This window comes from Pleurodeles waltl, chromosome 1_2, assembly GCF_031143425.1.
Source record: "Pleurodeles waltl isolate 20211129_DDA chromosome 1_2, aPleWal1.hap1.20221129, whole genome shotgun sequence".
Lineage (NCBI taxonomy): Eukaryota > Metazoa > Chordata > Amphibia > Caudata > Salamandridae > Pleurodeles > Pleurodeles waltl.
The window spans coordinates 1,128,955,269-1,128,972,384 of record NC_090437.1 but is presented as its reverse complement, the minus strand read 5'-3'; positions in this window follow the sequence as shown (position 1 = coordinate 1,128,972,384).

Sequence of the window (17,116 nt, the reverse complement as noted above, 5' to 3'; positions counted from 1 at the left end):
TCGCTGTCGCTGGTGTCACCACCGGTCCCCGTTGTGGTGCTCCCCTCGCCCTACGGATCACTGGTGCCCTCGGTGTCTGTTACTGGTCCCACCGGGGCCTTGTGACTTGCAGCTCCCTCGTGCTCCGATGCCAATTCTCCTCCGCCTGATGATGCTAATGCACACATGCACAAGAAGATGAAGAAGAAGGGTGGGGGGAGAAAAACGAAGACCAGGTTGAGTGCATGCAATGTCAACACCGTTGGCGGAGAGGACAGACACAGGAGCCTCATGCACTAAGCCGCGCATTCGGGGTACACTACTCAGTACTTCTGACTAGGACAACAGGTCTAGAGACGACAAAGGCGCACATGTGTGATGCTGGACCATCGATAGCTGTACTTGTCACCCTACAGAGGTGGGGGCCGGGAGCACAGGGCCATGCCTAAAGGGGAGGACTACACTACAGAAAGCGCCCTGGCCTAATGTCACCCACAACCCTCCTCCCCCACCCAGACGCCTCCACTGCGCAGAGAGATAGCAGAATGTGCTGATACTCACCCCCTTGTGTCTGCTGTGATGTCCTCAAGCGCCCATCCAAATCAGGGTAGGCCACCGCCAGGATCCGGGACATCAGGGGGGTCAGGGTACGACTGGCACCCCTCCTAGGTTGGGAGGCCATCCCCAGCAGTGACTCGGCGGTCTTCCTGGTCCCGCGGCGGATGTCCTCCCACCTCTTGCAGCAGTGGGTGCCCCATCTGACGTGGACCCCCAGGGCCCGGACTTCCTTGGCGATGGCACGCCAAATGTCCACTTTCTGATGGGCGCTGACCTATTTGACATGTACAGGGTGGGAACGAAAAATCATCAATTTTCTGCATGTTAGATGCGATTGGCCCCCCCTCCCCAACCTTGCCATATGGCACATGCTCTCATCTGTCGTGCGTTGCACTCCTCATTCGCCCCCCACCCCACCAACTTACATCCACCCCACTCCACACAGGCATAGCCCATTCAATGTGCACCCAGTGTACTTACCTGTTGGTCTGGAGGACCGTAGAGTAACGCATACTGGGGGAGGACCCCATCCACAAGTTTTTCCAACTCCTCAGACGTGAAGGCAGGGGCCCTTTCCCCAGTCGCAGCAGCCATTGTCACTTCCAGACCGAGGTCACAGCAGCACTTGCAGTATAGGTCCTCTCCTGTGGATGATCAGGTCTCGAGTGATTAAGCAGATAGAAAATGGCGGTCACGCCTGCGGCGGTGCGTACCGCGGCGGTGCGTACCACGACCGCCGGCGCACTTCGTCACTGGCTCCTGAAACCCATAGGCTTCAATGTTAGCCAATGCGGCTTCGTATAGCGGTCTTTGACCGCCTACCGCCACGGTGTGCCGCGCCAGCGCATTGACCTCACATCCCATTGTCCCACTTCACAGGTCAGGCAGCCGCCATTTCAAGGGCCCACATGGCATAATTTGTACTGCGTCACACAGGCCTAGGCCTTGCATTGCCACACATACACGCCTTTCAATACATAGATAATCGTGTGCTATGCATGCAGTGGTGAACGTACCTGTGATTTGCTTGACTCTGTGCTCCATGTTGTCCTTCCTAGGTACCGTCCGCTGGGACTTGCGAGGAGAAGGATGAATCCTCGCGTGTACCGACCGCTGGTGGACCTGTCGACAATGGAAGAACGCCATATCATACTACGATACCGACTTGACCGAGCCACTATACATGAACTGTGTGCCCAGCTGGAGCCAGCCCTGATGTCCCCCATCCGCCAACCCACAGGAATTCCCCCTCTAGTGCAGGTTCTGTCAGTCCTCCATTTTTTGGCAAGTGGCTCATTCCAGACAACTGGCCATGTCATCTGGAATGTCTCAGCCTATGTTTTCAAAAATCTTGTCTAGAGTGTTGTCTGCCCTGACGAAACACATGCGGCGCTACATTGTATTCCCTGAGGAGGTTGATTTGGCCACTGTGAAGGGTGATTTTTATGCCCTTGGACATATCCCCAACATAATTGGTGCCATTGATGGGACCCATGTGGCTTTAGTACCCCCAAAAGACGATGAGCAGGTGTACAGAAACAGGAAAAGTTACCATTCTATGAACGTCCAGGTGGTCTGTTTGGCTGACCAGTACATCTCCCATGTGAATGCCAAGTTCCCTGGGTCAGTGCATGACGCGTATGTGATGCGAAATAGCAGCATCCCTTATGTGATGGAACAGCTACAGAGACTATGTGTGTGGCTAATTGGTGACTCTGGTTACCCCAACCTGCCTTGGCTATTGACCCCAGTGAGGAATCCCCGAACCAGGGCAGAGGAACGGTACAATGAGGCCCATGGGCGAACTAGGAGGATCATTGAAAGAACCTTTGGCCTCCTGAAGGCCAGGTTTAGGTGCCTGCATATGACAGGGGGATCCCTGATGTACTCACCAAAGAAGGTGTGCCAGATCATCGTGGCCTGCTGTATGCTTCACAATCTGGCATTGCGACGTCAGGTGCCTTTCCTGCAGGAGGATGGTCCAGATGGTGGTGTTGAAGCAGCTGTGGAGCCTGCGGAGAGTGAAGAGGAGGAAGACGAAGAGGACGACCCAGACAACAGGGACAGAGTTATCCAACAGTATTTTCAGTAGCACACAGGTAGGAATCACCCACGCCATTTAACATTTACTGAAAGCCCCCTGCATCTTTACTTTGTGTATTTCCCCCCAGTTCTTTTAAACTGATGTTTGATTTTCCCTTCCCTTTTCAGTGCTGTATGACCCACTGCGTGACTTCTGCTTGGTTAGCCCATGGACTAATGCTTATTGACATCGGTATGTTGTCATCACATAAATAACAGAACATTATTGATCAGTAATGTGTTATACATTTGTAAATAATACAGGCTGACTCCAGAATGATTTCAGTGCAATGAGTGATTTATTTTTAGTGCTAGATATTGGTACATGATATTAAAACGGTGATGGGTGAGGGTGGAGTTATGTCCATGGCAGAGTCCAGTTCTCGGTCGCACAGGTGCATTGTCCATATGCCTGTGGAAGGATAGAGCAGGGGCAGTTCAAGGTTGGACAGGGTGACACTGTGGGACAGTGGAATGACATCCGGGGGGATATTAGGCTGGCGGGGGTCTTGGCATCCTACTCTGTCTTCCTTTGAGATCTCAGGTTCCTCTTGTGGGTGGTTGTTCTTCAGCAGGAGGTGGGGTTCTGGTGGGCCGTCGTTCTGTGGGGGCCTCCTGACCACTAGCGCCGGCGGAGGTGGTAGGCTGTTCCTGGCTAGTGACAGGGGCCCTTTGTGGTGCCACATGGTCCCGCAATGTGGTTTCTATCCGGTTGAGGGCCTGGACTATGGTCCCCATAGCGGTAGCGATGTTCCTGAGTTCATTGCTGAACCCCATGTACCGTTCCTCCTGCTGTGCCTGGATCTCAGTGAACCTGGCCAGTACCGTCGCCATCGTCTCCTGGGAGTGATGGTATGCTCCCATGATGGTGGTGAGGGCCTCTTGGAGAGTCGGTTCCCTGGGCCTGTCCTCCCCCCCCTGTCGCACAGCAGCCCTCCCAGTTGCCCTGTTTCCCCGGGCCTCTGTCCCCTGGACGGTGTGCCCACTACCACTGCCCCCAGGTCCCTGTTGTTGTTGGGGTGTTGGGTCAGCCTGGGTGCCCTGTAGTGGCGGACACACCGCTGATTGACGCGTCCGCGAGACAGAGGCATGGGCCCGCTGGGTGGGAGCTGTGCTTGTGTTCCCAGAGGGGGTTGGGTCTGCTGTGGCCTGTGTCTGTGTGTGGGGAACCGACTGTCCAGAGGTCCCCGATGGTCCGGGCTGGTAATCAGGTTCTAGGTCGACAGAGCTGCTGTCCTCGCTGGGGGCCTGTTCTGGGGGTGGGATGGACAAATCTGGACCCTCTGTGGCGGTGTGTTGGCGTTCGGGCCCTGCAGGGGTAAAGGAGTATGGTTATTGTTTCGGTGTGTGCCATGGCGTGCATTTTGAGTGACCTTGGCCCCCAGTGCTGGCATTCCCTTGTGGGAGGTGTTGTGAGGGTGGTGGGGGGGGGGGTGTATGGGTATGTGCAATGGTCATGCTTTGGTGGTGGCTGTCTATGGTTTGTGTTGGCATTCAGGGGTTGGTGTTGTTTAGGGTGGGTTGTGCTGGTGAGACATTGGCAGGGAGGTTGTGTGCTGGGGGGTTGAGATTGGGGGTGAGGGGGGGGTTGGCATGCTGGTGGTTGGGGGGGTGAAGTAGTTGAGATTCGACTTACCAGAGTCCATTCCTCCGTGTACTTCAGCGAGGCCATCAGGATGCAGGATGTTTACCACCTCTTGCTCCCATGCTGTGAATTGGGGTGGAGTGGGTGGGGGTCCGCCGCCAGTCTTCTGCACAGCGATGTTGTGACGCGACACCATCGAGCGCACCTTCCCCCGTAGGTCGTTCCATCGCTTTCTGATATCTTCCCGATTTCTGGGATGCTGTCCCACAGCGTTGACCCTGTCTACGATCCTTTGCCATAGCTCAGCCTTCCTTGCTATAGTGGTGTGCTGCACCTGTGTGCCGAAGAGCTGGGGCTCAACCCTTATAATTTCCTCCACCATGACCCTGAGTTCTTGGTCCGAGAACCTGGGGTGTCTTTGGGGTGCCATGGGGTGGTGTGGATGAGGTGTGGGGTGGTGTTTGTGGTGATGTGCGTGGTGATATGTGGTGATGTGTGCGTAGATGTGGTGTGGGTGATGAAGTTGGGTTCCTGTGTGTGTTGGGGTTTTCTATTGCTGTGCTCGCTCTCTCTATCTCTATCTCTCTCGCCTTCTCTCCGATTTCCAACTAGTGGGGGTTTGTGGGTGATGTGGGTGTGTGTTTTATAGTTGATTGGATGTGTGGGAGTGTTGTTTGTATGTGTCTCAGGTGTGTGTATTTCAAATTGTCCAATGTGGCTGTGTTTTGGAGCTGTGTGTGTATTTTGAGCGCGGGGGTGTGTACCGCCAATGGAATACCGCGGTTGAAAGACCGCCGCGTGGATTCGTGGGTCAGAATGGCATGGGCGTGTTTGTGTTGGCGTGACGGTGGAGGTTTGGTCATCTCCAGTTTTCCGCGGCCCGCTGATGAGGCGGCCTTCCTTGGATGTCGGATTGTTGGCGGTTTCACAGTTGGTGGTCAGAATGACCGTGGCGGTTTACCGCGGCCGCGGCGGTAGAATGGCGGACTTCTGACCAGCGGTAAGGGCCTTTTACCGCCGAGGTCAGAATGACCCCCAAAGTATTTAATCAGGGGCTCAATATTAGCCCAGGTTGTCCAAGTATCATGGCTCAAAAAGTCGGCTAAGGTAGTATAACCATTTTTTCTCCATCTTTGAACCATAGTTTCTTCCAAAAGTGGCTAGTCTAACAACATGACATCTTCCAGCCGGGTGGATATATTCAAACATAAAATAGAAAATGATCTGAACAACTGATCCTTTCTTTTCAGATCCCACAGCAACGTTCTATATTGAACTTTCTTCAGTGCTTCAGTCAGACAAATAAAATCTAGAATATTGTATTCTGTCAACATTTGGCATATGAAACAATTTTCTAATTTATTCAGTCCTAAATACAAATCATAAAAACAGGAGGCAAAACGTGCAAAAGTAGAAAAATAATAGCGCTTCCAAACCAGCAGTCCTACACCTGTATTCTTTGTCAATTAATATAAAATATGGAGTGTAAAATGTGGTGATTTATTTGTCTATAGAAAATCTTAGATCAGGTTCTGAATTTGCTTATAAAACTTGATATGTAAGAAACAGGGAAGTGAGGAGAATAAAGCGTTTAATGACAGTACTACTGACATTCGTATAGTGCCACTCTACCTGTAATTGAAAGTGGAAGAAGATTCCATTTAGAAAATAGAGATTTAAAGGTTTATAGTTCAAATCATATTAATCTTCGACAATAGCTGTTGCAAACATCCCTACATACCGTTTTGGGCTTGAATTGACTAATGGTAGAACATCTAAAATTGAAGCCTCTAAAGTGCAGTTATCCTTTCTAATAGCAACCGCTAATGGTTCAATAAAAAAAAATAGGGGACAGTCGACATCCCTGTCTAGTTCTGTGGCTGATCTTACAGAGCCCTGCTTCAGCAGAAATCAGTCTAGCACATGAACCTTCATAAAGATGAGCTAGTACTGTGATGAATTGAGATGGGAATTAAAAAGCTTTTAATATCAAAAAAGGCTTTCCCAATTAATTAACCAAATTGAAAGCCTTTTCGGCCTCTAAAAAAAAAATAGGAGTCTGAATCTGTTTGTCTATAAAAAGATACCTAATGCTTCCAATAATGTGTATGGATGGACAACTGCCTTTTGGCAACAAAGCCGTTTTGATCTTTATTTATCAGCGGACTCGCTATCTGATCCTATCTGTTTGCCAACAGTTTTGTTAATATTGTAATCCAAATTAATCAAACGGATTGGTATGTAGGAGTTCTGATTTTCTGGATCCCTATTCTTTTTAAATACATTTATATCAATCAGGGTTTTGAAAGATGGGGGAACACTTACTCCCTGCACAATATTTTTGCAAGTTGTCTCATATGAGTGTGAGAGGGTCAAGCAGTATAAGGGAAGTACAATAGGCTGCCCGACCACTGAGTAAGTGTTATGGTATGAGTATTAATGAGGAGCAGGAGGGTTATAAATGAATTGAGATTACTATTTAATAACCAACTTAGGCACATGTCCTGAACATAGAAGGTTGTGTGCTCACTGGACTGTTCCAAATCTGTGGACAGTAGGCTGTAGATTTTACTTGAAAGAGCTATTACTATTCCAGGTACTATCTCAGGATTATGGGCCGATTTAGTTATCTTGCAAACAGACATGTTACCTCCTCTCTTGTAATTTGTGAATGCTCATCAACCCTTCAAATCTTAGCTGGTAGTCAGTCAGTTCTAGAGCTTGGAAGCTTGTACTGAGAAAGTGGAGTATCCTATACATTTCTTACAATAAAGTGATATGATGATCCATGGGGCAGGTATGTATTGCAGTGCCCTGTTTTTTTGTACTGCTTGAATTTGACTTATAGGTATAGTGTTCTTTTTCCTTGGGAAGTGTTATAGCTAATGGAGTGTCTTGAACAGTGTTCCTCTTTCTACAGATAGCCAGGGGAGTGATTACAGGACTGTTGTGCATTCTCTTCCGACAAGGCAGAAAAGCAGTCTTTCAGCTGTGTTTTAAATTAGTTGTATTTTGTGTGAGTTGAAAGTGAGGTTGCCAAAGTATAGGTTGCTGGCTAAATCAAGCTTGGAGATTACATGTGTGGGAATAGCTTGTAGTTGTGTTGGTATCCATGTTGTAGGAAGATGTGCTGCAGTGTTTTTATCAGGTAGCAGCTATTATTTTTGACCTTGTTGACATCTGGAGTCAAGGGTAGGTCTCAATGCATGGTTATCTCTGAGTTTCTTTCTTCTCTTGATGTTACTGGAGGAGCATCAAGTTCCTTGGGTCATATTGCATTAGCCTGGTGTTTTTGGCATGGTTGGCAGTTTATGATCTCTGCCTTTGCAGTGCCGAGCTTTGGGTTGTTACTCATCATCCATGCATTTATGGCTTGAAGGCAGTTGTCAAGTTTTGATAGGTTTGTCGCCCATCGATTTTTAGAATGATTTGTGTATCACCTGCCTAATCGTAACAGATGAGGTTGCATGATATAATCATGTCTGGTATGACAGTTAGGCAGATATTGGTTAATACTAAGCTTTATTTGTAAGCATTTGAAGGATAGATTCAAACAGAATCCAACCTTGACTCTTGAGGATTTATGAACCTGCATTGTAGCTACTGTACAATGTAGAAGGCAGTCATCGTTCTCTGGATTATTATTCCCACAACAAGGTCTCCAGAGTACAAAATGCAGTGGCATGTGCATTACAGCAGACAGTGATATAGGGATTGAATAAAAAAACAATAATGCTAGCTTATCAACCCCAACTAACAGGTGATGGCAGTTCATTAGTTTACACAGTCATAATGTAGTATTGCTGCTGTTAGAAAAAACAAGGGGCTGGTGGCCTTCATAAATGAAAAGCCTTAAAATGTCTGCCTTTAGCTGTCACAAAAGCTTATTTTTCATTAGTACTGTTGTTCTGTTCCTTGGGTAGATGTCCCTCTAGCCTCTTCCATTCTGTACATTTTGGAGTTTGCTGTCTAGTAGGACTATTCCACAACTGTGCACAACAGCAGTGTGCATGGTTTGAGAAGTTGTGCTATTTCTTCATTGCACATTGACAATAGTCTCATTTTCTGCAGTCATTCTAAGTCTCAATTATTCAGCACCTTGAGACCCTACGGGTAATTAGCCGTGCTTCACAAATCACTGATTGACTGAATTATACAGCTGTTTAAATCACAGTTAGGTGCAGTGGGACACACCATTTTTGGTGCAGCTTCAGTATGAATTTCAGGCTGAAGTATTGTCGCCTCAGTGCTGCCTTGGTTCTTTCTCAGGTTTTCCATGGAGTGAGACCAATTAGTATCATGATGCAGGGAGTGACTGCTGCATGTTCTCAAGAGGTGCACTCTCTGTCAAATGACTATAAAAGTAAGGGCAATTTAATGGAGAACTCTGTATTGCTCTCCATGGCAATGCAGTGACTAGGGGCATAAACTTGCACCTCCTCAGAGAAGCCTATTAGTCTGATCGAACTACTAGGTGGAGTTGACAAGCTCTTTGGTGATGGCACTAACTGGCTATTGCAACATCATGAACACTGGGTTCCCCAAAAATGCTAACTGCCAACATGCAGACTATGCTGATTTATGCTGCCTGAATGCTGTCTGAATCAACTCTTTCCTAATGTTGTTCCAGCACCTGGGTTCATATACAAGGCCAGCTGCCTTGTTTTTTATTTTCTAGACTTTAGCCTGCAGTCTGATGGTGTCTTGGATGGTGTCCTGGCTGAGGGTGTGTAAATGGAATTTAATCCGAATGAGGACAAGTGATCATATTTCTTCGGGTTCTGTTTGAGATGTGTAGAATACCCTAAAGGGGGTTCTAGTGTGGAGTCTAGGAGCCACGGAGCAGGGCGGCGTTACCATCATTCAAATACCTATCTATTTACAAAAACAATCGTTCAATTCGATCAATAATTGAGACAGAATTCAAGGAGTTCTGGGTGCTGCGCTATGGAACACATTTAAACCAAGTCAAAAGGGAAGAGTCCAACTACAATTATTTCAGGAAGAGTGCGAAAACTCAAAAGCTGCAGTCTGCATTCGCCAAAAATTCCTAATCCTGAAGACTAAGACAAAGAATATCTGACTGGCCCGCCATCACTGATTGCCTCTCACTCACTCTTGTTTACCAATGCTCTACCTCTGTTACACTGCATTGTGCTCTGAATAAGGTTGTAGCCAGAAAATGAAAATGCCCCAGCTTTGAACAGCACCTCTATTCACACCAATCACATAAAGCGAGGTAACCCAACCCTTCCTAGAAGAGTCCTTTTTACTCTTCGATCCTCTTTCTAGCCTCCTTCCTTATATTGATCCATCCATTCTTTCCGTTTGCCATCTATTCATCCTGCCATAGGTTTTCCCTTTGCCTTTCTATAATCCACCTATATGTTCTTCCATTGAAATATCAACTATTTTAGGTATACACAATCCTTTCACTCCTACACCCGTCTATATATCAATTTATTCACCTATCTATTCTTTAATCCTTGCTTCTTTTCACCCTTCCACCGCCCTACATTTCACCTTTTCCCCCTTCTTTCAATTCATTCCCCTTTCCGATTTCCTGTCCTCTTGTCACCTATCTACTCATCTGTTTTACTCCAATTCTTAGTACTCCTTTCTTAATTTATTTGAGCATGCTCTTTTTGTTGGCCTCTCGGTGTTTCCCCTATTTCCCCTTCCTTCTCTGTTTCCTTCATTCCAGCCTATTGCCCACAGCCTTCTCTGCCAGGGTATAACAGAGTTGTTCAAAAGCTTTCTGCGACTGTCACTTGTGTTTTCGCTCCTGTTTCCCCGTCCCTGGTCTATTTGTTCCAGAGCAGGTAGGTGGAATGGCAGATAGAAACACGTGAGTCCTATCTGGGCTTTTCCCTCCTTCTCCCTCATACCTCGTTGCTTGACTCCAGAATATTCAAGTTCTGCAGCATTAAGCAACTAAGGTAGGTGCCACAACTCTACTCCTGTTTTACTTAGAGGATTAGGGTACAGCAACATTCATTGGGAATTCCTTTTGTGAACAGTACCTGCTCAGTGTCTTCAAGCGGTAAAGGACTTCATGCCACCTCTGTTAGAGCCATGCAGAAAGTAGCATGGTCTTCTCAGGTCTGGCCCACATGGCCATCTTCAAGTCTTCCTGAACGTCACAGACCAGCTTGTATTTGAATCACGTAAACTATTTTAAGGTCTTGATACCGTTCATGGGAGAACTACAATTCTTTTGATACCAGTTAATGACACGTGGGCAGAGAACTGCTATTTTTCCTGTCATTAGTCGTAAAAGAGACCCATTACTGGAGCTCCCACAACCCCTTTAGGAGCATTTTATACTGCACTTCCTGAGGGAGACACAAGGTAGAAGCAATCCTGCTATGGTATATCAGAATTTTACAAACAGAAATATCGTCTGACATAAATTTGGAATTTTAAATATCCAGGTAAAAGTGTTGTAAAAGATTTCTAGTGTCATTTGCACGCTGGTGGTAGGGCAAAACGCGTGCATACTGTTTCTACTGCCAATTATGCTCTGAACACGTTTTGCGTTTGAAATGACCACAAGCCTTAAGCTAGTGGTGTAAAATAGTACAACGCGGCGCAAATGTTCACCCTGGTTGTGGTCTGAAATGCACTGCTGTTAAGGGCACGATTAACTCTTGGTTGAGGGTGGGAATGAGGTAGTTTCTACCTGTAGTGTGTAGTGAAAGGATTCCTCAATGGAAAATAATCTTTTGCCGGTCCAGAAACAAAAAAGTTAACAACTGCATCGTGGAAGCACCTTTATGAATGCCATATGTACAGATCTTAAGTTTATGCATGTAAAAATGTTTTTGCCTATTAGTACATTCCATTCTATAAAGAATTCCAGAACTGCATCTGAGAATATGCAAAGTGTGCAGCGTTCCAAAAGTACTCCCGAAATTGTCATGAAAGTCCAAAAAAGTAGGAGATTCCCTTTGTTCAAGTATACACACGTGAAGGTTAAACATTTAAAAAAAATAAGGTCCTGCGTAGTGCCCTCTACAAAGTAACTGTCAAATGATAATAGATGTATATTTCTAGCCAATTCCTACACCAGTTAAAAAAGGAACACGCCAAATATTTGTGCTGTTCAAGGAAACTAGTTTAGATAGAATGTTCTCTGTTGAAATTGCTTTCAGAATGGGGTTGACTGACTTTCGTTCCAAGAATAGACTTCAATGAGTTATAAAGAGATTGTAAATGCCCTGCTCCAGCACGTGCATCTGCTGTGGTCCCATCATTTCAAGCCGAGTGTTGATAAAACAAGGCCTTCGATGTTTTGTAAGCAAGAATACTTTTCTGCAAGGGGTTATCGCTAACCACCTGTGCATTCATACAAACGGAAAAACAAGAACTACAAGGCAATAGTCACATAAATAAATGGGATGAGAAAACCTTGTAGGCAAAAGCCCTTAGAACCACGACAATAAACAATACAGGTAGGCGTGGTTTTGCAAACAGTTGCGTATTTTCGTCTTCTCTGAGAAAACAAACCATGCGAAATTACACACTTGAACGAAAACGTTCACTAGCTAATTTTTGCTTAGTATTATTTTGACTTTATTAAAGTAGTTGGATGCGATTTAATGCCTCCTTAGTAGTGCGTATCATACAATTTCGTCATTATCACATAATGGTGAGTACAGTCAAATGTTAAGCATATCAACTATAATTGACAAGAGTGAACTTCAAATAAAGACTGACCAAATGATTTCTCTGTTCACAAACTCTGGTCATCTCGACGCATTCCATAGTCGACTAATAGTTCCTGCCTTTAAAAATGTTCGGGGTCTGCTGGCCTGCATCTTGGACAGAGGCCTACAAGCAAAACATTTCCTCCCAGTGGGTATCTTGTGAGGAAAACAGTTTTGAGAGAGAGAGGCTGCTTTGACCTCCTTGGGGGCAATTCCGAAGTAGGCTGCAACAACAATGGTTAGGCCATTTTCAATAAAAAGGCGTGCTACATGCTGGGCACCACTAGGCATGTTGCATCATGGACACCAGTTCAGAATGCCTACACTTAAACATTTTCAAGCACAGACCAATGCACAACCTCTAGCTATGGCTTGCCCTTAAGAAATCTAAGACCCGATGTATCAAATCAAAACTCCAGTGTATTTTGACTGCTAAGTTACTGTAAGATAATGTAATGGTATCATGATGCAGACAGCTACTAGCACTAGCGCCAACTGGAAAAACTGCAGGCCCAGTAACACCAAAGCAGAACGGATACAATAAGGAGGAATGAATCAAAGTGCTTTCTGGCAGCACTTGTATTCATTACATTATATTTTCATCTATACAGTGCTTACCACCCCTGACGAGGCGCTGAATAGCAGTTAGCACACTACTCTGTAACCCCATGTTACTGGTTAATCCAGTGATTATTAATTATTGTTTTACATTTGTTGTCTATTGGGTTAATTATGTACTCTGTGGAAACTGAAGTAGGTAATAACAATTGTTGCCTTCTAGGTTGTTCCTCTTGGCTGGTGATGGTTTTGATACGGTCTGTGTTTTTTTAAAACTATTTTACTAGCTACTGAACATGTTTGTGCTAGTTTGACTTTGTACTTGTATTTTAAATATGGGCTACTGAATTAAGTGGTGTTTCTGGATAGGGGTCAATAAAGTTTGTCTGAAGCGATCTTTTGCGAAGTGAACAATCCCTGGGGTTTCCATTGATCATTCTGTTAAGTGTTTGTTTGAGACAGATTCACATGTGGTACGTTTCTGAGGGATGTGGTTCTCTCTTATATTTGAGGTTGTATTAAAGAGACTCTACTGATTTACCAGCTCTTTGATCTTAAAGGATCCTGGAGAGTCTGTAGGCTGAAAATGGGAATCTGTAGATCAGTGGTTCCCAACCTGTGGTCCGGGGACCCCTGGGGGTCCGCAAAGCCTTCTCAGGGGGTCCGCGACTGCTTACAACATTAAAAAATATTAGCAAATATTGACAAATTAGGTCCCCAGCTTCCAGTAATAACTCAGGCGGGTGTCCCCGGATTCCAATGATAATTTATTGGGGGTCCCTGGGTTCCATTAATGTTAAAATGGGGGTCCACAGAAATCAAAAGGTTGGGAACCATTGCTGTAGATTATGGGGGTGATTCTCATTGAGGCGGGCGGCGGGAGCCGCCCGCCTCGCGGGAACCGCCATATGGCCGCTCCGCGGTCGAAAGACCGCGGAGGCCATTCAGGCTTTCCCGCTGGGCTGGCGGGCGACCGCCAGGAGGCCGCCCGCCAGCCCAGCGGGAAACCCCAACCCACGAGGAAGCCGGCTCCGAATGGAGCCGGCGGAATGGGTATGTGCGACGGGTGCAGTTTGCACCCGTCGCGTATTTCAGTGTCTGCATTGCAGACACTAAAATACACAGTGGGGCCCTCTTACGGGGGCCCCTGCAGTGCCCATGCCATTGGCATGGGCACTGCAGGGGCCCCCAGGGGCCCCGCGGCACCCCCTACCGCCATCGGGGGGTCAGAATCCCCATGGCGGCGGAGCGCGCTCCGCCGCCATGGAGGATTCCCCCGAGCAGCGGAAAGTCGGCGGGAGACCGCCGACTTTCCGCTTCTGACCGCGGCTGAACCGCCGCGGTCAGAATGCTCGTGGGAGCACCGCCAGCCTGTTGGCGGTGCTCCCGTGGTCGGTGGCCCTGGCGGCCGAATGACCCCCTATATGTCTAATCATTCTGGGAATGACTTGGTCTTAGCCACCCTTTTGAACTCTAAGTGATGTTCAGTGTTTCTGATCTTCACAGGTAGGGAAAACAGTGCTTTTTCCAGTTTGTGAATTATCTGTATGACATCTGCACAGTTGTAGCAGGTGAGTAGGAAACTGTTAATTGGATTTATCAGTGGTCTGATGTATATGATAAACTGTAGAGGTGAGATGTTACATCCCTGTGGAACTCCTGTTTTTATGTAGTAAGAATATGAAGAGAAATATGGTGCGACTCTAACATGAGCTGTTGTTTAAGCGAGGGGAAATCCAGTTAGGAGTGATGGCATCTATACCAACTTCTTTTAGTCTAACAAATAGTGTGTCATGTTGTATTGTGTCAAAAGCTGCTTAAAGGTCCAGGAGTAGTAATGCATCAGCTTCTCCGTTTTTGCTGACTATGCTTTTTAGGTCATCCCAAATTGCGATTAAGCCAGATTTGGTATTGTAATTGTAGATTTTAAATTCTATAGCACTTACTACCCCTGGCAAGGCATTGACGTACTTTGCGGCAATTAGCATTCGACCCCAGAACACGAGATTAGAGTTAATAGTTAGTAGATTAGTACTAAGTGTTTTTTTTTTCTGTGTGCATTAGTTGTGTTAGGTTTGTGCTCTTGATTTCTTGTGTGTTTAGTAAAGATTTAAGATGGGATAAAATGATGGTAACTGATTTTAAAAGGGGAAAGTAGTAAGTAGTTTTTGTAAGTAGTGATTGTGTGTGTTTGTTAGTTGGGTGACATGTCTACAAAAAAGGAGGGTGAAGTTTGAGAAGGATGTTTAGGAGTTCATGGTAGTCATATACTAGACAGAAAGAGGGGGGTGCACTGTTCCTGGAACATATAAAAGGGGAAACCTGTTGGTTTAGGAGCAAGAGCCCTCACACATCCATTAGGATGTCATGCTTCATCATCGGGGTGCTCCTCGTCAGACTGGCGCTGCAATGTCTGACGGGCTCCCGAGGAGCACCCCGATGATATGGGACTGGGCTGATACAAATGTCTCCATAATCCCTGCAAATGGATTCTGAGAAGAGTGGGCTGGAAGAGGGCCTCAAGGAGCTGGCTGGCCCTCCTATGGATAGGAAAGTCCCCCGACAGGTGGGCACCGATGGAACACGTGCGAGGTAAGTGTGGGGGTTGGCCCGCCAGCACTGTCATGTGAGTGCTGCTGGTCATGCCATAAGAAGGCAGCGCATCTCGCTCGTCTGTTTTGATCAGGGAGAGGGTGCACGGCTGGAGCGGCGGAACAATATGCCCCCCTCTCCCGAGGCCCCAGGTTTATCAGTGAACCGACAGAAAAAACAACAAACAGGAGCGTGAACAGTATCAGCATCCAGAAGAGGTGGAGGTTGAAGAAGACCAGACAGATGAGCATAGGAGGTCTTGCTTTGAGCACAAACAGGTCAAGACTTCACATAAAGTTCAGTATCAAGACGGGGAGTAGGCCACCAGAAAGATCAATTAATCAGTCGTATTATGGTTTTAATTCCCCTATGCCCTGCTACAGGGGAATTATGACACATTTTGAGAACCTCCAACCTTAATCTGGTAGTTGGAATATACAGAGCCTTTCTATTGATGAAAAAAGTTCCTTGCATCCGGTCCCATTCCCACTGAGGTACCTTGGCATATTCAGCTTGTACTCGATACAAAAAAACACCGTACGACTCCGATGAGTTTATTGGAATTAAGAACTGGCTGGTGGTACATTGTCGGGGCGCCTAGATACCTATGTGAGAAACCATCAGTGAAAATGTTTTGTGAGCCAGGAATGAACATGAGAAAAAGTCATATTTGTCAACAAAGTATGCACATCATGCTTGTTGGCTGTTTTCACACAGCATACTTCTGAGATACTGTAGATTTCTGTGGTCTGTTCTGGTCTCAAATGGTTCTCGGGCTCCCATTAACAGATGTCTCTATTCAGAGCAGGCTACCTTCAGTTCTCCCTACAGAATTGGAGACAGAAGATGAGATGTTCAACCAATCATCTGGGTGGAGTTGCGATATGACTGCACCAACAGCTTTATCAGAGGTGTCTGTCTCAACTATGAACTTTTGCTCAGGGTCAGGATGGTGAAGAATGGGTGCCTGAGCGAGGCTCTTTTTAGTTCCTAGAAGGTAGTGTCAACTTGATCATCTCAACAGAAGCCGTGATGCAGCATATCCTTCTGTAGGATCCATGTGATATTAGTGGTGAAGACGGAAGTTGCCAATGAGTTGGTGATAAAAGCTGACAAAACCAAGGAATCACTGAGTCTCTTTGACATTAGAGGGGGCCAGACAATCTAGTATCGTGGCTATCTTCTTAGGATCCATTGATATTCCTTGGCTGACCAATCAGCATCTGGGGTATTCAATTTCACAAAGATGGAAGTCACATTTTTCAGGTTTACAATATAATGGGTTCAGACGAAGTCTGTCAAACACCTGACACACATTAGAATAATGTAAAAATGGATTTTCTGAAAATATCAGGATGTCAACAAATTGGTTTAGCATGTCAGAAAAGATGTGTTCCATGAACTGTTGGAAAATTGCTGGGGCACTGCTTAAACCAAAGGGCATGGCCTGATACTCAAAGTAGCCTAATGGTCTTCTGGATGCAGTCTTCCATTTGTCTCCTTCTTTGATGCGTAGAAGGTGATAAACTCCATGTAGATTAAGTTTGTTGAATATCTGAGACCCTCTCAAAGATTCCAAGATGTCTTTGATCAGGGGAAGAGGATAACGATCCTTACTGGTAATTTTACTCAGACTATACAGTGTCTTAATTCATTAGATTTCTTGGGTACGAAAAATATCGAGGCTCCAGAAGGGGACGAAGATCGTCTGATAAGACCATTCTGTAAATTGTCTTCTAAATATTGTATAAGTACCTCTTTCTCAGATTCGGACAGAGAATATATTCTTCCAAAGGGGGCAGTCAAATTCTCTATGTGGGAGTAGTACTATTTCCTTGGGTCAAAGAGATCTGCATAATGATAGTACAAGACTGAATTTATTGCTCCAGTTTCAGAAAATCAGAAGAGGCGTGAACTCTTTAGGGATCCAATATCTTCCATTTGGATAGCAGTGTGCATGATAAAAACAAGTGGAAAGAGAATGGTATGAGCACTCAGTTGATGTAAGTATTTTGTTGTGTTAACCAGGGTACGCCTAAGATTATGGTATGAT